This window comes from Asterias amurensis, chromosome 5, assembly GCF_032118995.1.
Source record: "Asterias amurensis chromosome 5, ASM3211899v1".
Taxonomy (NCBI): domain Eukaryota; kingdom Metazoa; phylum Echinodermata; class Asteroidea; order Forcipulatida; family Asteriidae; genus Asterias; species Asterias amurensis.
The window spans coordinates 14,963,048-14,988,172 of record NC_092652.1 but is presented as its reverse complement, the minus strand read 5'-3'; the positions used below and the strand labels follow the sequence as shown (position 1 = coordinate 14,988,172).

The following is a 25,125-nucleotide window of genomic DNA, read 5'->3' as shown; positions in this document are numbered from 1 at the left end:
TGAAATTTGAAACAAAGTTTGTGCAGTAAAACAATTGCAGCTTGCTTGGCTTAAAAAAGATTGGGCCGAACAATATTATAATTATTGCAGCAGCATGGCAATGACTAAGTTCTTTGGTCAGTACATGTACATTCATCAAAGAATCAAGGATTGTTAAAACTACACAACATGAACGGCGCAGGTTTATTTGAAGAAAAATGACAAAATAAAGGTATTATTTTGCAGTATAAAAAATGTAAGATTTCACATGGTGATCATCACAATGAACTCAATCAATATTAGATGAGGCGCACCGGTAGATAAGAAGCAGTGATTTTTTGGGGACCTCAGATTAAGGCGTCTTTTCGGCAGGAAATTAGTCTTCACGTTTACTTAGGGGAAACCTACTTTTTACAGTAGCGTGGAGGCAAGGCTTTAGCCCCATAAGAGTCTGCTATATTTTTTAAGGAAGAAAAAATTATCAGAAAGGAGAAAATTTTACTTAAAGTTCCATGAATGTTCATTGAGTTGTATCTTGTGTTTGCTCTAAAATTAATTATTGTCTTGCCCTGTGCTTTTATGGACTGCCAAAAAATCTTCATAACTGTTCTTGTATGTCAATAAACAAAGTAATTTCCCAGTAGTATGTGGATTACTGTATAGAAAACAAAGAGGATGTTAATGGATTCTTGATCTCTTTCCATTAATAGCCTATTTAAGAACCTTAGTCTAAGGAGCCAGAGAAAACAACCTCAGCTAGCAATCTTTCTACCATCCCAATATCTTTGTCTGTTTGACGTTACTTGAAAATCTGCCCCTGGATACTCTTATAGGTGTTTGGAAAGCCCAATTATGATGGGTTCTCAGTAGTCTCTAAGCACTAGGGGAATTAAGTAGGATTTATCCAGTGTGACCGTTAGGGGAATGGATGTTGTTGAAATACATACACATGTCTGCACTTATGGCCAATTACTGTAAATGCACTTTAGAGAAGAGGTCAGTGTTCTTTGAGTGTTTGTACATGTCCTATTATTTAGCGTTGCAATGAATCTACATCATTTACATTCTTACCCTCAACCCAGATGAGGGTAACCTGTGGGGGTTTTCAAAGTTATCTTGACATCTTCAAACACCGTACGACAAGTACAATATAAAAGATTTTGCTATACTAGACTCAAAAATGTTTACACACACACACACAGCAAGCAGTGATCATGTAGGAAGGTTTTTTTCTCTTTATGGAATGAATGAGTGATGATAATTTATTGTGCATTGAGTTCAGAGCAATGTTGTATGTTCGTATTGTTAGGGCCATGTCACACAGGGTAACTTACAGGCAACCAGTTCCAGGCAGTCTCTAAGAAGAAAAAACATTCACATGTGTTAATTTACTTGAAACTGTCTTGAGGACAAAGGATGCTCTCAGTAAAATGTACTGCCGAAGTGTTCCTCTTGCATGTAGTGCAGATGGTTGCCTCCAACAAGTTGCCTTAACATTTTTGCTGTGTGGCTTATCTAAAGAATAATGATGTTGGATATGTACTCTACCTCCATGACTAAACATAGACTATGAAATATAGTAAGACAAGGACAATTTTTGTTTATGCCTTCCGATTGAAAAAAATCTTTGTCTGGAACACCTTTATCAATCATTCCCATTCTTTCACCATTGTAAAGGTAAATCTATGACCTAACTAAAAAATTTACATAATTTGTTCAAGATTTGTCTGTTTTCTTCAAATATAGCTCCCATCCAATGATTGTTTGTACTCGCCCTGAATAGGCAATAAGTTGGCTACATTAGCAACACCAGATACTGGCCAGGGGTGGATTTCACAAAGAGTTATTAGGACCAGTCTTATCTCGAGTTAGGAAGAGTTACTAGTCCTAACTTAGGGCTAGCTGTACATTTTTGATATCTCTTAGGACTAGTCCTAAGTTAGGACTAGTCCTAAGTTAGGACTAGTCCTAACTCTTTGTGAAATCGACCCCGATACTGTAAAGTCCTAACAATTGTACCTGTCACTGCTGGCTATGGCTACACTACAGCCCTAGCTAAAGTCTATTGATCAGTTACTGCCTCAAATCAGTTGGCTTGGCACATAATTTGTTTTCTTCATTGGAGGATTAAGCATCTAGTATAGAAGGTAAACACTAGAGAACATAGATGTATGTTGTTAATGCATTCATGTACTGAATATAAAAATGTACAGTGTGTACATTCCATAAACTTGTTCGCCCTGTCCAATTTAATAGTGATTTATTCAGAGCTAGTGCAAGTGACAATTTAAATTGTTAATTTTGTCTATTCACAGATTCAAAGGCACACACACAATTGTCTGTCTAGCTACTCACAGTGTGTGTGTGTAATCTGGGAGAATTTGTCAATCGCTTTTAATTAACTGATTAATTGAACCTTCCCATCAGGGTATTTTAAGAATCCATTAGGGGATAAAGACAGTGAGAATAAACATGGTAGTTGGTTTTGTTACCAAGGGGATCTGTTGGATTGTACTTACAGATGTACGTCATTGCTCGCTGAAAATACAAAGCTTAATGCACTAAGGCTTTCAGATTTAAAGTTTCTTTTAATTAATTCTGTGTGTAAAAAGAAACAAAAGATATGAATGTAAACAATACAAAATGTTTGTGACATTATTTATCTTGCAATTGAGATTGCTGGATGAGTTTTACATGTTTTATAATTTGCTAGGAAGACAACACTGATATTTTCCTTGGGTAAGGAGTATTATTACATAAACATTTCTTCGTATGAGATTATTTTTTGTAGAAAAAGCAATAAGGGTTCATGCTTTGTTTTATGCATGTCACTTGAATGCTTTGATTTGGTATTAAAAAGATTTTCTTTTTAGGGAACGGTTCTTTTTGAGGATATAAATGGGTTTTTGAGGGGTTGATACATGTACATAAAATGTATGGTGTACATTTAGACATAAAAGTAAGCCTTATTAATAACAAAAACCATTATTTATTTTTCACCAATAGTTCACCAGTTATTTCTAAAATATTATTTAGTGTTGGTCCCTCGACTCTAAATGTTAACAAAAAAACCCCACTTTTCTGCCCAAAGTTACAGTTGTGTGGGGCTTGTGTTTTGTTGCTTTATCTTGCATTGTTTTGAAATGAATCGATAAAAATGTCAAGTACAAATCTTGAGGAGGAGCATGAACCAATGCACAATTTCTTCAAAATAAACACATTTCTTGATGAAAATTTGAAACTGTGGTCCTTTTGACCATGTGCACTTTAAGTTGTAAAGTAACTTTTAACAACAATGCAATCTTGTTCTTCAAGGATTTTCCATCCTATTGACTTTTCATATAAGGATACCAACACTAATTGTTAAATGTGTAATGAACACAGTAGGGCCCGATCTCATGGCTCTGCTTAACGTAAACAAGGAATCGGTGCTTATGCAAGCAGGGAATTCTGTGCTTACGGCAAGCAGGGAAATTGGGCTTACTCCTGGTTACTAGGCATTCTATACTATTCTAGTCTAGCGCCGAAATTTTGCGCTTGCAGGTAAGCATAGGTGCAGAATTTTGCGGTAAGCTTGGGCTCTGATTGTGAAAGCCAACCAACAAAATAAAAAAATTGTTTTTTAATTTAATAAAACTAAAAGCTGTACTAGTTGGGTAATAATTAATAGTGCCATCATTTACCATACAATTACCATTTAATTCTCAATTGGCCTCTTAATGAATATATAATGAACACATTTTAGGAATACCTGCTCTATAATTACGCCAAGGAAATTTTGCCAGTACAGGAGGGCTCTTACCCACTGTGCCTTGAGACTCACTGGCATGCCTGTGTGCATTAATTTGTGCCATGCGCATTTTAATTGTATTTTGCCCTGCATGCGGCTTGCCTCACATTGATTTGGTAAATTTAATCTATGGTATTGATTGTGGAGCGAACTGCAGCGGCAGTAGGCTGTGGGACCAGGAATCTGTAGGCACACTGATTTATATTTACTCCGTCATCTCATTGCTGTCTCTCAACTTGTAATGTTCACAGGGTACTAGACTGAAGGCAAGTTGACCTACGCTCTGCATCCACACATCAATGGTTGCACAAGGGTAAATACTGTTTTTACTTGTTCACTAATCTGTCTGCTCAAATGGCCTATAATATGCAACCGAAAGTATAGTGTTTTCTCTTTTATTCTCTGTGTTCATTTGTGCGCTTTCCGATGTGATGTGAATTATGTTATTATTGGCTTGTGTTAAGAATGCGTTGACCTCTGACAAATTGTGACCCAGGTGCAATATGGATGGCCAATTGATGTGAACTCTTTTAGGGAAGTTTTGGTCTGCAGTCTTATACTTACAGGCAGGGGACAATAAATAGTTCTTAATTCTAGATATTATGGATTTTTCTTCGCTTTTTTTGCATCAGTATTTTTAAGTGTATCAAAATACCACATGTTACAGTGTGTTAAATACATTCTGTGTGATGGTATTTACCTCAGACTGTCCCTGTTCTGATATGAAGGTGATTGCCTCCATGCTCCCTGGTCATTGCCTTGGTGCCCTACAGTAAAAACATACAATTTCCTCATGGAGGTGCCCGTTACCAAGGAGAAAACGCCATGGTGCTCTTGCCATTTTAAGTTTCTGGAGTATTTTCTTGGAGTGCATTTGAATAGGTGTTGAATTGTCTGTGTTTTTGTGCTGAGAAGCGTGTATGTACAATGTAGTTGGCCAAGTATCAGTTTCTAGTGGGAAACCACAGCCATTTCTCAAGTAACTCCATGTACTTGTTTTGATAATCAAATGAGCAGGCTTTTAATTTGTGTTAATGGACACAAATTTGTATACAAAGTGCATTTGTATAGCCTTCACAAATACCCCCCCCCAACAAAAAAAAACATATATCTCACGAAAGCCTTGGTAATTATTTACAGATGTTATATATGCGTCATGCTCTTTAATTCAAAGAGTATGCTGATGTGATACTGTATATACAGAGAGTACGTGAATTTATATTATGAAAGACATACAACAGAAACAGTCATTATACACTTAAATGTGAAGATGCATGTGTAAGTGTGTATGTTTGCCTCTTAAAAGGTATCTGTCTTGCCAATTAAAAACAGGTGTATAGGAATTTACATGAGGCAGTCTCAATGCACATTCATTACATGTATGCATGTCATTGTGAAGTTAGGCAGCATGAAAGAGCCAAGGAAATGTCCTAAAAGGCCCCAGTGATGATGTCATTCAACCACTCGATAGAATGAACGTCAGTACAGAGGTTCATTGACTCTACACAAGAACTCAATGTGTGCATCAGTTCGGAAAAGGAAATATTGAGATGAAAACCTCTAGCAAGATGCAGCTGTATGGAAAGTGCATCTTTGCCTGGCTCCAAATCAGAATGATTGTGCATTGTGACAGTGCTGAAAGAATTGTCGGAAATGTTGTTATTCATTTTGCTCCTTACAAAGATTCCCGAGAGATATTCTTCTCGTACTATTGCAGGAAATTAGCTGTATATTGCTCTTCATAGAATTGTTTTCTTAAGGTATATCCACTGCCTTCAGAATTGAATTTAATTTGAAATGCATGCGTTTTGAGTTGCTGTATTGTGTATTGCTTGGAGAATTCCTTCATGGTAGCCACGTGCTTCACACACAACTACATGTATCTGACATTAGCCACACACCAATGGTTTCTTTGTCTGAAACAGCATGCATACACACCCCATTGCAAAGAAGTGATGACTATCGATTGCTGATACAATGCTCAATCTCTATGGAATCTAAACAAATCTTGTCCGTTTTTGCAGCAGTTGTTTTTACTAGGTATTGTTGAGTCTTATGTGTTGTCTTTTAAAAATTATGCATTTGCTGAGGTTTGAACAGATGTTATATTGATCCCACTTTGTTCTGGTATTACCTAACACTGCAGGCACAGTGCTGTGTGCACACTCCTCTTAATCATCAAACAGGGTTTTAGTTTTCAAAAGGGGTATCAGTCTCCAGTCTTAATAAAAAGTTTATCTGCGGTCTTGTCCAAGGCTGTGAAATTTTAACATTTTTTTGGTTAATGAACAAGGGCTGTAAATGGACCTGTTTGGTATGTATGGTACTGATTGTTAGCCATAGTGCCTTTGTTTCAACAGCCTTGATCAAACCTGAAGGTCTATTGTGTGTAAAACACTGTACATTAATGGAAAAGTTTATTTTGCACACAAGATACACAACATTTTCCAAGCACATTTGGAATTTTTTTGTTTTTGTTTTTCTTATTGAGTCACTATCCTTCAAATTTAAAAGACCCTGGATTTTTACAATAATTATTCCACAGAGATATTGCCCAAGAAGCTCATTAATCAAATGGAGGCTCTTCGTATTTTAATTAAATATAAATGCTTGAATGCTTTTGCATTGATCTTATTACCCCTGGCAACGTGAGCATTAGCAATTTAAATATCTTCTAGACCTTGGTAATCTGTGCTTTGAAGCACCTCCAATGTGTAGTAGGACATGGGAGAAGCCAACATCATTTAAACTGCAGCCAGAAACCATTGGAGCTTACCCGTAATCCATGCCCAGATTCCTTAATCTATAGTTATTTAATTAGGTGCTTACAACTTTACATAATTAGTAAGTATTTTTGAATATATGGCTAACAAACTGCTTGGCTGATCAATATGCTGACGATTCATTTGTGGGCATGTAGAAAGCCAGGAGAATAAAAAACAGTGCAATGCATTGTACTGTGATAGCAGAAAATGATACCAAGTACATTGTATAAAGCATGGCTGGATTATTGTATTATTGGACGATGCTAGGGAGCCCTCTTTTGACAGATTTAGATCAAGACTTATGTGCATACAGTATCTTGATTTTTGAATAAGTACTGCTTTTAAAAAGCAAAACAATAATTTCCCCATCACTGAATGATACCTGTACACTATGGCAATGTAGGATCCTCCATTATAGTGGATGGGTCCTCGTCTATCCATTAGGGAGTCAAAGGGACAAGTGGAACTAGTAATTAAACAACTAGCCTTGTACACAGGTATTGTAATAATAATACGACCACGACAGATTGACTCTGTACTCATAATTACACACTGTATGAAAGCTAATTGAATCTCAACTCACTTTACTCTCTGTATTTAATTTGTACATTGTGTATAGTGTGACTTTCTATTCAGAGTGAACCCTAAGTAATGGGTATGAAATGCACTATCTGTCTATAGACTGCAAGTCTGTCCGTGTATTCCAACATTGAAAGTGCATCCTTCACGCGTTGAAGTAATGTATGTCAGACCAAAGTGGTCCCCAAATGTCTAGTATTCATGGTTTATTAAAGATTTGCATGCTACAGACAAAATTATATTGACTTTACAAAATTCACACGAGACTTGCACAGTCTACATAAAATATGCTAACACTGATTCATTAACTTTGTTGAAAGTTAATTTGGAGGTAAGGTTGCTGTTTACATGCACAAAGTAAATAGGCTAACTCTGCTGGACATAGTGATATATAGTTAGCAAGCAACTTTTCATTCCTAGAAACGGGTTGATCATTTTATTCGCTTAAAAAGCGCTTTAGTTTACTCAAAAAAAGTTCAATTCGAACATGTCTTTGTACAAACTGGCATCATGAAGACTTTTGGAGAGCATCTTGCCCTCATCTGCTGTCTCGTGGTGCGTAATGTACTCTGTACTTTATAAAATATTGGATCTGAGTGGTAAAGTTCCTGTAGCATTAGTCAAATTAGAAAGTAACCGGATGTGTATTGATTGTCAACTGACTAGCACCTGCCAGAAACAGGGCCAATATAATTATTTTTTTCTGTATTTCACTCTATGTACTAGAAATGTGTGGATAATTAAGTGTTTTCCCCCTCTTTTCTGTCTAAAGGCTGGGTTATACTCAATATGAATACCAATTCAATCAATTCAAAGCCAGTCATGATGTCATAGTGGAAGTTGTAAGTGACGTACTCACTAAAGGCGAGTACACTTTGCTTAGGATGAATCTTTTGCTCTGAATTTGTGAGGTCAAGTTTTCATTACCTCAAGGAACAATCTGACTTGAAGCTTTTTTGGAGGTGATTGAAATCACAGAGAGAGAGTCAATAAGGGCCTTCCTCTGTATCTGAAAGCCCTTAGAGTTGCTCTAAATCTACATTTTGAATCTCTAAGTGCATGGAAAAAAACCCCAGATTTTGAATGCACACGTTTGATTGAAAGAATGAGTGTGCAAATTATGTAGTTTTACTATGATGTTTTTATTTACCTATATAATATACATATTATACAGTGAATTCTCTCAAATCATTCTTTCCTGTAACTGGCAGCTCAGTCGCTGTTGGTTTGGTCAATAAATTAAAATAAAATAAAGTAAGAATATAGTGATTGCAATCAAACTGACGTTCCGCGCGTATACTTCATGTAGGTGCACAATTAAAGTAAACTACATTGTGAAGTATGATAGAGCGTTAAGATGTCTTGTTTTTTTAAACACACAATGACTATTAATTGGAAAAGCCAAAGGGGGCATAGCCGAAGGGGGCATTGGAGATCCTGGATTTGCTTGCTTTATTTGTTCGATTGCAGAGGTTGAAAACGACCATTATATGATGTCCTGCTGTTTGCTAAGGATATTTTCTTATGTAAACCACACGCACAGATACTCGTCATTTGATTGGTGAAATATACATGTACTGTGTATGTACATTTGGTTGCCATGTATTTACTGCTGCAACGCTCCAAAATTTTAATATTGGACAGGCACCCATCCATTAATAAACACAAATAATTATTGGACCCTTTGTAGAATTGTTAAATTCCCTGTCTGTTTGTTCAAATGAGGCAACGTCCTTTTATGGAGATGGTGAAGCTATGTTAATTAATACAGGATTCAATAATTACTGTACTTCATACCCATGAATTCCCACCCAAAACACAGTATGGTTTGGACTACATTACATAATAATCCCTGAAAAAATATAACCAGAGAAATGTTCAATATAAATTCAATTTTGTCAAAAAACCATTTACTAAGAAAAGAAAAAAAGCTATTTAATTAAGATGCATGCAATGCAAAAACAAAAGTGTAACACAAATACAATGGTTACGCATGATTAGTCAAGTGTGCATGGGTGCACTTAAAAGAGCCAAGTTAAGTGTACTATACTCACACTAAGCGCTTTTTAAATAAAATAAATTAAGCCAAATGCATGATTAATTTGCATAAATCAATGCAAGGTACCCTGGAAATTGGTTACCAGGCATGGGTGTTTTGTTTGGATAGCTGACGTTGTTTCCTGTTTGGCTGAAGGTGTATCTACTACATGTACATTTGCCAATACCCGATCAATTATGTTTTTGAGCCGCTGCGCTTTTTTGGGACCAAATCAGCATCTGAGAAGGATGATATGTGAAACCAGACACTGTCACCTCGGATTTCATCCCTACACTGTAACCGCTTCTTCGTTTTCACGCCTTATATTCCCTCTTCACAATTTTCTATGGCTTTTCATCTCTCTGGTTGTGTGTCTTTGTATAGAAGGATTATCGTTTTGTTCCTGTTTATCAATAACATGGAATATATTTTAAGAATCTGAAATAGTTGTTTGTGCCATTGATTTGTCATTTGCAGAATATTTGTCATTTTCATAAATTATCCAATTAACACGAATACGACTTTGTTGAATGTTTTGGTTATGTTTATGCGGAAAAAAAATCAAGTAGATGTCAAGAATATTGTATATTTTTCATATGGACTTGTTTTGACAAGGGTAAATCAATGATTTTGATGGTGTACAAAAATGTTCTCTGCTTGTTTTTCAGAAGGAAAGATTTCCCCCAGAGGATTGGCATTCAAAATGAATTATATTTTCAGATTGACAAGAAAGCCTTCAACATGTACCCAAATTTATACATTTATACTTGTAGTTGTACATACAAGGACAATTACTCTGTGATCCACATCACTGATCTACCCAGATGGTTTCATCATAGGTGTACTTACCCTGGGAAATTTTGCTTAGGGTGCAAAATTTGGGGCAAAATAACCTTGTATCAATTAGCATAAATCTCAAAACTATTCCCTTGGAGATTTTGTGAAACTATAGTGAACTGGTTTCCCCCCCCCTCCCGAAGAGAAATTAAATGTGAACAGCACAGGGTCATGAAGGTTTGACCCTAGTACAGGGTCATGAAGGTTTGACCCCAGTACAGGGTCATGAAGGGTTTGACCCTGATGTTTGGATTTCTTTAACAGCATCAGGTGATCATACATGCCCACTTTGCTTTTCAATCTTTACAGCTGCTATGTGTCCTGCTATTTTGCTATCTTGTACAGTATATGTACCTGGCTTTTCAATCTTTACAGCTGCTATGTGTCCTGCTATTTTGCTATCTTGTACAGTGTATGTACCTGTAACTTGTGGTAATTAATGTGAGTGCAATGTAATTCTAGCTTAGTGGATACGATGTAAGTTGAACCAATGACAGTGTCTAAAACAGTTTTTATTAAGTAAAGGGGTTATATGAAATGTGGCTTTAAACACTTAAGGTCAGCCTTACATTGGAGTATTGTTAACTTCATATTTAGATTTAATCAGCCAATGCAATGAAATACTTTTATTGTTACCCTAAAGTTTACCATTTGATTTCATGTATAGGAATTGGAGAAATGTTGTTCATTATGCATCCAGAAAGCTGTTAATTAGCAGTCAGTTCACTGTGTTTAGTTTGAATGAGGACATGTCACTTTCACTTAAAAGACATTTATCAGAAGGTAAAACACTCATCAGTGGACTATATCTTGGTTGTGTGTGGATGGAATTCTTACATGTGCATTCTGCCCAGGAGCCAATATAAACCTGATATGCCCTGAAACTCGGAGTCGCAATTCGGAATTACTTGGCCTGGGAGAAAATAGCACAGGGTGCAGAATTTGAGGTTAAAATAACTTGCCACGAAGGGAATTTTTTGTTTTTGACTGCATGATGTGTACGTAGGCCCACAGTGGACATGTTTTTACTTGCATAGAATTGAAGTTGATAGCTTCTTATAGACCTTTAAGCATTGACGTCATCACGTCGCCATCTTGGAGGTAAAAGATGATGCAACAATGGAAATCGCACATCTATCATGTCTATGTGTGCGCAGGAGGGGCCAACGAACTCTAGCCGAGGGCGCCCTTCTCGAATGACACCATGCTCATAAGGTCAATAGTAAGGATAATACACACAAGGGAGATTTGAGAAGTGTTATGTAGCTCCCATCTATCTTCAATGCTGTCTCAATGCCATCAAATATTAAACTGTATTTTGAAAAATTTATACTTTTTAATTTCAAAACGTGTTTGAAAAAGACTGAAATCAGAAAATTAGAAATATTCAACTTCTTGTACAGCGTATGTTTACAGGGCCTAAGATTTTTTTGCATCAAAAGTGTCAGGCTGCAAAAACTGTGTGGAAATAATGCATTTCACATGAATAAATTGACTGTAGGCCTTCTCCTTGACATTGGATGGATCACATGAGTGTATTGGATGGAAGTATGAATGACTTTGTGTATTTTGTTTTGGCAATTGTCACCTTGGTATGTTAATAGCTTATTTGAGTTGCTTCATGATTCAGTGCTATGAATGATACTCACTACAAGGATAGATGTCTGTCATCTGACCCACAGCTTTATATTGAAATTGCTTGATCAGTCTCAGCACGTCATCCATGCTGGCACATCTTGGAGTGCTTATTATCTACTAATCCTTTCTAATTTTCCCTTCTTGAATTCCACTATCTTGTCTCCTGATGCCTTTTTTATATACCCTGAGCATCAGTTATGCTGGCCATAACTTGATTAGGTCACTAATGTCTCCTGCGTTTTCTCCCATTTTTCCCCCCAACATTTCTGGCTGTCCTGTTTTCACTCAGAATATGGCAAGTCTCATTCCTGTATAACGAAGCTCAAATTTGGCAAATGCACCCCCTGCCCAACACCCGTTGGGAAAATTGTGAGAGAGCCAGACATTCAACTTTGTAAATATCAAGATGCTAATCATAGCTTTTGTCTAGAGTGTTATACTGTGTGTGGGTTAAGGAAAGTTTCTGCTTACAAGTTACACACGTGAAATATACATCAAAATCAATGTTTTATGGTGAACAAGGGAAGCACTGAAGTAGGCACTGAAAGCAAAGACCAAGGACGTGGAGGCTAGAGTTTATAATGCCTGGATGGACCCTGGGTGTATGTTCTTCAAATTCAATCAGACTTAAGCCCGGTTCATACTTCCTGCGAAGGCGAATGTGATAAGAATGTTGACGTCACAAATTCGCAACGATATTCCCACTCACTTGCGAATATCGCTGCGAAAGGAGGGTTGTGACGTCAAATTCACTTAAAATTAGCTTCGCATTCGCATTTGCAGGAAGTATGAACCAGACTTAATGCTCATTGCATCTGATTATTAATCCAACATTTACAATAAACATGGGGTTTTCACTTTTTAAAATAGACAATTAAAATGAGCTTGATTTTCAAAGCTACAGTGTATGTTTCCATGCTTTATTTTTCCTCATTAGCATCCAATAAAGGTCAGTTTTGCATTTACAGTGCACAGGTCTATTTAAGTTCTTAAACTTTATGAAGTGTTAGTATGTGAGTTCATGCGTACAAATTATCATCCCTTAATGTTATTGGTGTTGCTTACGGTAAACAATTTTCATTGCAATCAAACAATTACCTGCTTGCATATTAGGCCTGTAAAACCGAGTGTTTGTGGGTAAAATAATTAATATCCGTTTACTAAGGCTGGAAATGGAGGTGTCTGTCATGAGTTGTGCAAAAAGCCGGTGCATAAAGCGCAGTGCACAATATTTTTAAATGAAAATACACACGGACTATTGCACATAAGTTTAGAGATAGTGCATCAATAGAACCATGATAACATCACACGTGACGGTGTACGTAGGCAGGCAATACCTTCTTCATTGATCAGCTGTTAAAACTTGCTTGATTGTAGATATTGAGTACAGTGTATAAGAAATCAGCGCTTAATGATTCAGTCTGAAAACATCTGTATAGTGTCAAATGTCTAGCCAAGTGCGGAGAGCATCTTGCCAGAAAGTGTTGGTTTGTACAAAAAGAACTGATTGGTTTTTCTTACACAACATGAACAGTGTTTAGGTTTTTGTACCGCAACAAAAGACTTTGATGCCTGCAAAACAAGTGTTGTAATCCTGGCAGGTAGTTACGTACATTGTAGATCTGCGTTTTGTTGTGTCCTTGTGAACACACTTTACCCGTAGTTGATTCTTTTTTGGAGTGAGGATGCACTGAAGATAGATAAGTGTGTCTTTCTGGGGGAGTAAACAATTCAAAGAACCAAGAGAAAAAAAAAGGGGGGGCTACTAAAGTGCAGGGAAAAAATAATTGAGGGATTAAAAAAACCAAATAAACGAGAACCATAGCACATGTGTATAAAAGACAATGAAATGTTCCAGATTTTATAAATGTGTTTAAATCTAGTGGTTTTGTTTTTTGTTGGGAACCTAGGTAGATTTGATATTGAGATCACAGTGAGCTGCTACTTTCTGGATAATGTACAGAATCTGGTACATGTACATAACATGTACAGTACATTTGTGTATACAGTTTTATTTCTGCAAATGAAATATAGTGCAGTGTATGGAAGTGCGTAGAAGTGTGGTCATATTAATCTGCTGAATTTCATCCTTGCAGATTAAGGAAGAGTCTAGTAAATGTAGGCCTCAACATAATATGGCTCTGAATGTTCAATCAAGACAAAGCATCTTTTCGTTTGAACCATCATTCAGAACTGATTGTATGTACACTGCTGTTGTACGTACATGTACACTACCGTAGGACCCCACTATCTGTAGGTATACTATGGGTATGTGTACGGTTTGATTGGTAAACTCAACCCAGCTTAATCAATGATTACAGAGTCTGACTCATCAAAGCCCCACCGAGCTAAGTCAAAAGTGCAAACCAGAACAGAGAAACAGTTTGCATTATTGACAAAGAATAAATGAATATTTAATTAATAAAATTAATAAATCTGTACCCAAGAGCTATGATCAAAGCTAAACAGCATTATGTGCATTGCATTTCTTTTTGTCTTTAGTATTTGTAGATTTTTCATTTAAGAATTTGCGGGAGAAAACTAACTGACATTTTGGTTGCGATGTTTACATGTCTGTACGTTGTAATGAAGGTTGATTGATGAACACTTACTTACAGTAATAGTATAGTGTAGAGTTAATATGGCTCAAAAATATATATTAAGAATTTGGGTCAATAAAAAAATACACACATTAACAAGCACATGTTGCCATGGATGCATCTCTCATGGTGTAGGAAAATATGTGTATATTATTATAACAACAGAATTGTGCGTACTACAATGTACATCGTGGTGGACCAGCAATACAGGATAGGAACACAGTGCTGAGGCTAGACCAACTTTAGTTTAGGGCTCAAAATCCAACTTAGTCCATCAAGGGCAGGTGGTTCGACAAAATTGTTCATGTTTAGATATGGGACCATCATTGCCAAAGTGCAAATTGGGGAGAATCTGTGCTTAGGGCAGCACATTGCATTTTGCTCAGAGTGCTGGGTGAAATTTGTTAGTGCCAGGGAGGCCTGCCCGGCACCGCCCATCATGGCTACGACACTGAACACAGCTGACTAGCTGTGATGATGTTCAGTTTTGTAGGTTTACAGTATGCAAGATAAACACTACTGTCACAAATCATATACACTGTGTGGCTGTCATTTAGTAACGTGCAAACACACCTACGTATGTACTGAACGCTTAGCTTTTAAAACCTGGTGCAGGTGAAGGCAGGTACACCACTCATCTCATAGAACAAATCAAACCAGAGACCATACCAGACTGGCATCACGCTCCATTGAGCACCGCTAGATTCTTCTTATTTGCGTGCCTAATCATGAGGAACTCTTAATTATCTCGGCGGTACTCTGATATGATGAATTGGGTGTTGGAATGCTTGACTGTAAGATTGATTTGAACCTACCATTGAGATGGCTTATCGACCATCTCAATACTCTACTAGTTCTCTAGATACATCAAAGGAATTTATAGTTTACACATCGCACTGCCGAAAATGTTCTAAACCTCTTCAAATAATCCCACAAATCATTTTGGTTTGACTACTGTTGGTATGGAAGGTGTTAGTATTAGTGTAGGAATGAATATCACCAAGAACAATCAATGTCTTGGATTTGAAAGCTGAGCAAATAGACTGTCAAATTCATCAGATTTCTTAAGTACACATCTGAAAATGTTGAAAGCAAGCCTTATTATACAATACATGTGACACATTGCATCTGGAGGTACTTTAGTGTACAGGACCCAATTTCATAAAGCTGCTTAAGCACAACGATAAGCTCATCATCATTCGGCATAGACTTGCGTCCGATAAGCTAAGCAAAACAAAATTATACTAACCAGAGTAAGGTTAACAGCCGAAATACCAGGTCACTTGTACAATTTGTGACTGGTATCCCTCTCATTATTGCTAAGCAGGGATTTTTTTGAGCAGTATTTTTGCTTTTAAAGCAGCTCCATGAAATTGGGCCCTACGGTGTAATGCTTAACTAGTGAAATGGTTTAAATTATTCAGTAACTACTGGTGGAAAGTAAGATCCACAAATCATTTTTTTAAATTTTTCATAGAAAAAAGGTTTCTTTTATTCTGACTTGAATGGAATGCGTTTGGATTTATTTTGTGTTTTAGGAGTTCACTTTACTATACCTCAGCACTTTTCTTTTTACAAGTATAGGGCCTAGTCATATCCCACCTTAATTCCTGTCACTATTGAGACCTAAATAGACAGAGTTAAAACCATTGCATGTTTAGACAGAGACTGAGATGTACATGTACATTTTATGTTTTAGTCTTGAAACAGACTCTTGAGAGTCACAATGTTGATTATTAGCCAGGATATGCAGTTTTTCTGCAGTTTGAGCTACCCTCAGTTCATTTGTTAGTCTCTAGCTGCCTTTCTGAATTACAATAACCCATTGAAAGTCTTAGCTTTTTAACACCCACTCTATCCATTACTAATCTCAGCAGTAGTAAGTAAGAGTTTCTTTGAAAACCTCTGGAACCTTTCTGGCAAGTCCTTTTATTTCATTTGCTCACTCAGTCCTACACAATATCAAGAGAATCCATATAATATTATCATTGTGTACAGTGGGTTACACATTTTGTATTTTAGAACCATATGATGGTATGGGCAGATTTTACATTCTGTTGTACAAGGCCCGGTGTAAACAGACGTGAAAGATGTAAGTTGCTTCTCAAGATCAGAACTAATGTAAATACATGTATATATCTATTTAAAGAAGATTTTGTAAAAGTTATGTGAATGGATGAAATTTTAAATACTGAGCAAAAATAATAGTACCTACATGGGTGTTTTGGTTAATGTTGATTTTAGCTTTAGGGTGTTTGTAAATTTACATAGTGTTTTGAGTAAATTAGTTTGATTGTAATTTCTTTATCCCTCTCCATTAATTTTAATGATGATTAATTCATCTGGAATATTTTTTTATTGAAATGTTGGACGTTCTGTAGGTACCAGTATTTTAGTTTACAATGCAAATATAAATGTTCCATATTTACCTGTGACTGTACGTATATTCACACTGGTTGCCCTTAGAGAAGTGTGAAACATCAACACAAATTACCAACAAGAAATGACAGCACTCATGGTTTTTGCCAAAAGTGAATAGTGTGCATAACTCAGCAAATAGGCAAGGCAGCCAAGAGACAGGTTTATGCTCGCTGGTCTTCAAGACTTCGGGGCATTTGAATACTGAGGATGGCTCACAGTATTTTGTTTCACTTTGGTTTTTCTCAAACTAATGAATAAGAATGAGAAACTGTTACCAAATTTGGTGTGGAGATTTGGGTTGCGAGAATTGAGAACTAGAACATTGTCGTTCCTGTGTTTTCAAAATACAAGATTTTATCTAAGTATTAAAGGCAGTGGACACTATTGGTAATTACTCAAAATAATTGTTAGCATGAAACCTTTCTTGGTGACGAGTAATGGGGATAGGTTGATGGTATAAAACATTGTGAGAAACGGCACCCTCCTCTGAAGTGGCATAATTTTCGAGAAGGAAGTAATTTTCCACGAATTTGATTTCGAGACCTCAGATTTAGAACTTGAGGTCTCGAAATCAAACATCTAAACGCACACACCTTCGTGTGACAAGCATGTTTTTTTCCTTTCATTCATATCTCGCAAGTTCAATGACCGATTGAGCTCAAATTTTCACAGGTTTATGCTGAATTTTGAGTGTAACTTAATGCACAATGTCAAACCATTACAGCATTTACATGGTTTGTAAATATTTGCCATGGTTTGTTTATTAACCAATTTTAGCTCTTGATTTTTAGGTCTGAGTGTCCAGTCAATGCTTGTAAAATTTCATATGTTTTTATAATAATCTTTTACAAATTTCTGCTGGCCATTAGAAGTGCCTGTGTAATTACACCTAGGCAATTGGTTAAAATATTGGCATGCGCACAAATTAAGGAAATTTAATGAAATCAATATCTCTACAAATTTGCAAGTCTACACAACACTTACCTTTGTGTTAGAATTTGCATAATGCTCTTGCTAAGTTTTAATTGTTTGTAAACTGCACACAGCTGGTGTGGCTGATTTTATTGATTGCTTGTAAAATCTCTGGTCTGGCTATTGTTATCCTTCTTATGTGCATCTGCTGTCTATCTGTGCATTCCATAATAATCAGACAATGTTGTAGGATATTAGTGAGTCCATGTGAACAAGATTCCCTGACATCTGTTCTGAGGACATCTACGTGGAGGTAGTTATTTCTGCATATTGATTACAGTACGACTAGTTTGTGTGTGCTATATTATCACGGTATGCCATTAGTTATGCTACACACAGTATCATCTTTTTTTGAAACATAATATCCAAAAAACTACAATATAGAATCTTGTTTCAATATGAAAAATGTATCTATTTATATTCTTGTAGTGGTGCATGGCATCAATTATGCGCAATACAATTTGGTTACAAAGGCATTATTATGAATTATAGAAATGTAGAATAAGTCATTTTTGATAAACCAAAATAGATTTTATATTTACTGAGAAAATTATTTCAAAACAAATGTGATATATTTTGACATGATTTACTTATAAATTAAATTGTTTCATGATAGCAGTTGTACTTATGAGTGGAGCCAAACACATCTTAGTCTTAACCTGTTTTTCTTTATTTTGCATCTGAAATGAATATAATAGTTCATATATGGAGTGTGTCAATATGATGCGTGCACTATATAACAATACAAAGAACTTACTCCCTGTTCTACTGATGCTAAGCGTTAATAATGTTGTGTATTCCTTATTAACATGGTTTGATCTTATATTTTGTGAAAATTTACAGATCTGGTTCCTTGACACTGACAAGACATATGTAATCTGGGATCAAGTCTACTTAATCTTCTCTGACTATTATTGGTAAGTACAGGTTTAAGTTGACTGGTATTATTGTGTACATGTTCAATTATGGAAGTTAAAATGGATGACATTGTGCTTGTATAATGAAAGAATATGCTGTTCTTTCAGTGATTATAATTCCATGAATTCTGTCAATGCTATAATGTTACCATATCAGATTCAATAGGATCATAAAAGCTTTCATTACAATGTGATAATCACATTTTGAAAGATGCTCTAAAAAATAAAATGCAGACCTCTACTTACTACTACTTGTCTTATCACCTAACAATCGCTTGACCTTAAACTGGTACATGTGGACTTGAGTACTTGTGTACCTATGCAACATTTGTTGACATTTTAGGGTCAACTACTGTAAATCTACGTCTGAAGCTAGCTACAAATCCATTGGTCTTGAGTAAAGATCTTTGATAAAGCAGCAGCTCAACTGTCAAGTCAGCAGGTCCACAGCTTCCCATCATTGAATACACAACCAAGACCCCTATTCTGAAAGTAGATCAGGCCACTGAGCTTTAGTTAAGGTAGGCAGCAGGCTTTATTTTGGGATATCCCATTAATAAGTGGTGCTCATTGGGTGCCTCTGGCTATGTGGTCAGCAAAGCGTAGACCCTTATACACCCCCATAGTGTCTGTGCTTTAGCTGTCATAGAGAACTCACACATGGTGCTATTGTAGTGCACATCTAAAGCAGATATTTGGTGACTATAGTCACTGTAGCTCCATTCACTTAACTATTTCAGCTAGATTGAGTGCAGTGAAAGCTGCTCACTGATTTATAAGATTGTAGGCCTATGTGCAGGGGATGTGTGGTAGCTACAGCAGCAGAAGCGTGTACAGTACATGGTCGTGGTCAGTGTTTAGTGTACAGTAGTCTTTAAATGGTGCCATTTGAGGTATGACTGCACTGAATAATGTACATAAATGTATATGATTGTGAATAGATGATTGCATACATGTACCTGTCCGCCTTGTCTGACCTACTAAGAAGATCAAAGGCTTTATCAACTGTCCAACAATTAAGTGATAAGGATTTATCCAGTAACTATATTGGCAGAGCTGTCTAGTTGCTGTTGTGAAATCAAGGTAGGATTGCATTTCTGATTATAGGCCTAGATATATCAGTATTCAAATTGTGTCTGTAGTGTATTTTTGGTGTACAAAACAAGATCATGGAGGTAGTTGTACACATACTGAGTACACTAGTATGACAAGCATGGATAATGTGATTGAAAAATAAATGATCATTTTCTGTGTTATCATGGTTTTATGAACGACAGTAAGACACTAGCACAAGATTTGGGATCCTTGAGCCAGGACCACCATGTAAAACATGTTCATAGATCCTTGATCGGTAAAGATGTAAAATCCGTCAGCCACATTTTATCTCATTTATGACCAACATTTGAGCCTTAGACCTACTCTTCGAGCCTGAATAAAACCTAAATTGGGTCATAGTGAGTGACAAAATTGCGGTTGGATTCAACATCTTATCCTATACTTTCTGAACCTGTAGTCCTGGACATAACTGGGTTTTTGCATTGGATCAATGATAAGAATTGGCTAATTGTGTACAGTGCTTAGCTCACGTATTACAGGTAAAAACAATTTAACTGTATAGCCCTGCTTGGCTCACCATGTGCTGCAGAGCACTTTATCAAGCAACACTCTGCAATATTATTCTGCACGATCCAGCATTAAATAAACACATTTTGTTGAAAAACAAATGATGGTTTTATGATCAGAATGAGCTTTCTTGGAATTGCATTAATGGTATGCCAACAACGCACAAGCTACAGATAAGGCATTCATTGTGCCCATGTGCTCAGTTTGAAGTAATGTAGTTATATTTTTAAAAGCTTTTGAGATCCAAGATGTATTTTGTTTAAGGGGGCGGGAAGGGGGAATATATTATAAACATGTTTAGAGTGAAAAGCAAAAGTTAACAGACTTACAATTGCAACAAACTGAATGCTTAATATCCTTGGTGTGTTTAACTTCAGTGTAATGTTAACCCCGCCGACGCTTTGGTTGGATAACTCCATAGAAATACAACAAAGTGTTCATATATCAAGAGTCCATGATGTGTTTGACTGTATAGATGGACTATAATGCACATTGTGTTGAGAGTTAGTGTGTATTGTTGTACTATGGTGCCACATGTGTTGATAATCTATGGAGTCCACTCTGGGTAGGTAAATGTGGTGTTGTCCAGCGGAATACAAGCAAACTCTTCCAGCCCTATTTCTGCAATATTATTCCGCATGTCCTGCATCAAAAAAGCACATTTGAGATATCTCTTTTAAGTGTTAAAAAATAGAAGCACGGTTCATATCTCTGAATTTTCACTTCAACTATTGTGAATTATTTGTTGCGAGTTTGTGGCGTCAAAGTTTGATTTGCATCTGCAGGAGGAGGTATGAAAATCAGACTCAAGTGACACTGGAGTGTTCACTTGATTCTCGGTAGTTATGTATGATTGCAATGCTCTCTATAGCTCCTGAAATATATGTTACGCAAGAACCATAGATATATTTTAACAAAATGGTGTTAAAGCCTCTGCTCTTCATTCTTTTCTTTTTTTTTCTATTTTTTTTTTTAAATTTACAATTGCTGTAAAATGCAGCAGCTGGAGGATACAGGGAGGGTCATGGAATTATCCAGCAGGTCCTTAATAAATATCTGAACCTATAACAATGATTGTGTAGCCTTGCTATTCATTACTGAAATATTACGCACCTGCTTCTGGTGTCAACAGCAGTGTTTGAAGGGCACTCTGATAACAATAAATCACCTGGGTTGGGTATGCTCACAGGGAAACCATGGCTCTAGATTCAATACAAAGCACTTAACTCTTACTGTAGCAGTAATTTCCTTTATTAATCCACCAAGTTCCCGCAGAAAGTGCATTCCTAATCTGAAAAATCTGTTGTTCACATTTGTCTTTACACAAACTGTAATTATTGAAATATGAGAAGTACTGTATGTTATTTTTTTTCTGATACAAGTGTTTGCGCATATCTGGACATTGTACTTTTACAAAAATGATAAACATTTAAATTTTATATTTCATGTAACTTTCGACATACATTGTGCAAAATGTTATCAAATTGTTGGCTTTTTTTTCATGTTTGAATCCTTTTATTACCATGTTTTACTTGTTCCTAAAGTTCTGAAGCCTGGCAACTTTGTCCACAAGCACTGCCTCCATCATGAGAATAAGGCGGTATCCGAATTGGTGTCTACAGCTACGGCTATTGCTATTAAGGGATATTGCTACGGGCGTTCCTATACCTCAACTTAATGCATGATGACATCTAGCTGTAGCCCTATCTGTAGCCGCCAAATCGAACATAGCCTGAGAGTGTTGTTGAGTTTTCTTTTGTTTTTCCAACTAATGGCTTGTGCCAACCTGCCGTCTTTCTCACAAAATGTAATATGAGGACAGTTGAGTATGAAGACCATGCTGTAAATGAACTAGTGTACGTACATGGATACTGGGTCAGGGTACTTGACACTGATATCTGTGTGTGTGTGTGGTTGATGTTTACTTGAGGTGACTGTTAATGGGGCATGTAGGTTCATTGTGTCACCACTAAGTGTCATATCATTGATATCAAACAGAAGTGCTCTAACTTTTTAACGGGATTATTACAAATAATTTTTTTTATTTTGCCAAAGCTGTATTTACATCTATTGGAAATTATTTGTTGGCAGATTGGAAAGCTTCAGACAAGACTTTAAGATGATGAGTTACTTTAGATAACCTTTGCCCATTACCTGGGTTGACTTATGTGTTTCTTAATCTTTCAGTATACAGATCAGCCCGGTTCATACTTCCTGCGAATGCGAAGGCGAAGCGAATGTTGACGTCACAAATTCGCAACGAATATTTGGCAGCAGTTAAACTCTGGGCAACTCACTTGCGAATATCGCTGCAAAGGGATGTTATGACGTCAAATTCACGTTACATTAGCATCGCATTTGCATTGGCAGGAAGTATGAACCGGGCTTTACACAGGGTTTACCTTGAAGTTTCTTGGTGACTAGCCAGCAGCTTGTCATTTCACGAGTCCAATACATGTAGCTTTTTCACAAGTCAATATTTCTCATGAAATAGGGATGTTCTTTAATACTGAACTAACCAGGCACTTGAGACTTTTGACTGTCCTGCCACTCTCAATGTGTTTTGCAGGGAGAATGCTGAGGTTTTGAGGTTGTTTAGTTTTTGTTCATCTGAATGGTACATGTACATTGCCACTCAGTTGCTTTGGACAGTTTGGGTTTTTCTCTGGCATTTGTTAAAGAATGTTATCAGCTAATAGGATTTGACACAAATTAAATAATTATTTGAGAATTTTCCCATTTATGCTACATTGTGAAGAAAGAACAAATGATGGCAAACTATACAGAATTAACACATTTATTGCTATCTTAGCCTATGGCTGTACAGCTCTTGCTTCTGTCAACTCCTACTAGTTTGTGTTCTTCCAATCCTGGTTATATCCAAAGCCTTGAAACCCCTATTTAATTGGACAGTAGTCTGGACCGAGTATGAAGAATGTGTCTGGGTGTAGTGGGCTGACTTCAGTGAATGGGATCATTGCCTTTTATACAGAGACAGGTCAGCCAGAGAATTTATTATGTTGGTGTATTCCAGGGAAGTTCTGAGGTATTGTTATGCAACTCATTTTAAATCAGTGGAATGTATTGAGAATCTTGATTTACTTGTCCATGATCTACAGTACTACACCCATACAGTCTGGTATGGCTACATGTATGCCCAAGAGGTGCTGTGTAGAGAATTCAAGTTGTAAATTGGTTTGTGGATAATTGTCAAACCACAATGAAAGTAGGCTTGTACATGTTAATGTATGTGAGCTTGTTGAAGCCCTCAGGCAAACTGTGTAACTCTTCAGTCAGTTTACTTGTTCACTTCTGCAATGTATGAACACTTTCACATACATGTACATGAACATTTAGTGTCATTTGATGGAGCCACATTGTATTGTACTTGATGGATTGTGCTGTACTTGATGTGTCCAGTCTAATCAGATCCATTTTCTTGTATTTTAAGTTTGATAAGATTTTAAGAAAGTTCACCTTGCCTATTGTTCATACACTGTCACTCAGCTATGACATTCAAAGTACAGGTGTACATGTATGCAGATAAACGTTCATTAACATAAACCTTAGTAATTTTCCTGCAAGGTAGAGCTTGTAATTTTGTTATCAGGCATTTCTAATGCATCACACTAGTATCAATTTCATTATTCACCAAACTCTACATTGTTAATTTATTGCAAATTGTTATGGAGATGTAGTTCTGTTTGGATTTGCTTCTTGGTGCATCCAAGAAGAAGCAGGGAATATTTCAGTATGACTATTTTAAGATACATGTACGCTGTAGATATTGGATTGGTTAGCCAGGAATAGGTACACTGTTCTGTTGCATATACAATCATTGAGCAATGACTAGACCATTTGTGTTTGGTATTATATAGTTGTCTGAAAAGAAAGGAGCCTGACCATTTAAAAGTTGTTCTGTGTTATGTTTGAAATGTGTCTGAGTGCATAGTTTTGTTTGATTCTTAATTTCCAGCAAAATTTGTATTAAGATTGTATGTACGTACATGCTTAAATTCTTTATAAATATAGAATAAATTCTCATAAAGCAAGTAAGCTACATGCTTGCCTTCATTGAAATTCTGTGCCTAGAAAATACTAAGCACACTTTTTGTCATTTTCTGTCCTTTTTAAAATTATTGTAGTGGTATATGGCCAATGATGGACTCTTGCAAGAATTCAAATGTTTTAGATGCTGATGTAGTGCAGTCACCAATATAGTACAAATACTAGTATGGACAGTACATCTAGACGTTTAAATGCACATAGTTTCACATATTGGTACACTGTGCTCGCATGCTCACAAGCTTTGTGGGGTAAAAATAACCAGATTGAAGCTTTGGTGTTTACAGGCTGGGCCTATATACAAGGAGGCTAATGGAGCGCTCAGCATGAGTGATGCATTCCTTCATTCCTTAGGACTCGGTGACTGAGATTCATTTTATCTGTGCATCAGCATGATTGGATGCTGCCGTTTTAAGTGCTTCAGCTGCTTGGGATTTAAGCACACAATAGCGCAGACTTACAAAACATCGCTGCTGTATTTCAGTACAAGTGACTGATGAAAAAGCTATTTTTATACCAATATTAAAAACCGATGCACCTGTGTTCAATGTATTAAACATACTTTGGTAGCCAATAGACACATGCAATTATAAATCCTAGCTGAAACACTGGTGGATGATACTGAGCTGGTAAAATACTTTATGGTCATTTGTGAGCAAGTGTAATTATATATATCCATCTAATTGTTAAAAACTCGTAAACCTTGAATGAAATTAAATCCAACATTCTTTGGTCAATATGCACAGGAGGTGTAGCATAAATTAAAATTATTTTTAATGCACTGGTGTATAGGTATCTACACAATAAATTACACTGTGCATACATGCGTGATGCTGCCAGTATAATTGAATACTTGTTTGTATCTATATTTATATTGCACCTATCCCGCACTTAGTGGTAA

General features: G+C 36.4%; 1 protein-coding gene across 10 annotated transcripts in view; it reads left to right on the top strand.

The window, feature by feature from the left end:
* The window catches only part of LOC139937810 (poly(rC)-binding protein 3-like), a 94,340-nt gene that overhangs the window by 14,142 nt on the left and 55,073 nt on the right, over window positions 1-25,125 (top strand). For 6 of the 10 annotated variants that reach the window (XM_071933135.1, XM_071933134.1, XM_071933133.1 and 3 more), the window contains exons 2-3: window positions 4,021-4,082; window positions 18,463-18,536. The gene's annotated coding sequence lies outside the window, so the exon portion shown is untranslated. Of the gene's footprint in view, window positions 1-4,020; window positions 4,083-18,462; window positions 18,537-19,477; window positions 19,620-25,125 lie in introns of all 10 variants that reach the window. The other 4 variants (XM_071933129.1, XM_071933131.1, XM_071933127.1 and 1 more) reach the window with 3 other exon arrangements.